General features: G+C 37.1%; 1 protein-coding gene across 4 annotated transcripts in view; it reads left to right on the top strand.

Annotated features, from left to right (window-relative positions):
* Positions 1–758, top strand: part of mlxipl (MLX interacting protein like) — a 28,226-nt gene that overhangs the window by 10,787 nt on the left and 16,681 nt on the right. The gene's annotated exons all lie outside the window — the stretch shown is intronic.

Raw genomic sequence — 758 nt, 5'->3', positions numbered from 1 at the left:
CAGATACAGAAGTCATATACTCTGAGAGGCATTTGAGATCTTATTATGAACAATTAATATGAAAATCATTGGTTAAATGTAATTTTCCCATTACAAACATTAGAGCAGCATCCTCTATTGAGAGCTTTAGATCACTTTTAAAAACACGTCTTTTTGCACTGGCTTTTAACACAGGCTGAGCTGTGACATTTCATTGTTGTTATCGCTTTAAGTATAGTTTTTTATTGTTTTTGGCATATTCTGTTTTTGAATTTTTTTCCCCGGCTATTTATTATGGTCTTTATCTTATGCTGTTCTCTGTATCTGTACAGCACTTTGGGGCAGTAGTGACTGTTTGAAAATGTGCTATAGAAATAAACTCCGACCCTGACCTTGATCTAACTAAAGACATATGTATAAATAAATAAATATCTAATAAAATGTAGCTTAATGCCATCTCTACTATGAGCAGGAGCCCAGAGGACAGAGGATAGATAGATCAACTGTGTGTGTTTACATGGTAAATGATGTAATATAGCAAGTTGTTTTAAAGGGCTTGAAAACCTACTCACAGTGTTACTATGGGCGATGTCCTATATGAGCGCAACATTTTCAAACAAAGTCTGAACTGTTATTATTAGTATTTTTCTCTATGTTCTTCTCACTGGTTTGACATGGATTCCATGGAAAAATATGATGTGAAATACTTCCAGACGGGGCCACCTCGAGCCCATGTTGGCTGAGTCCGACCCGCGGACCTTCGCTGCGTGTGTGTCCCC

The sequence above is a fragment of the Etheostoma spectabile genome, chromosome 13 (genome assembly GCF_008692095.1).
Source record: "Etheostoma spectabile isolate EspeVRDwgs_2016 chromosome 13, UIUC_Espe_1.0, whole genome shotgun sequence".
In the NCBI taxonomy this organism is placed as follows: Eukaryota; Metazoa; Chordata; class Actinopteri; order Perciformes; family Percidae; genus Etheostoma; species Etheostoma spectabile.
The sequence above is the reverse complement of the archived record's forward strand: the minus strand, read 5'-3'. Positions and strand labels throughout refer to the sequence as shown.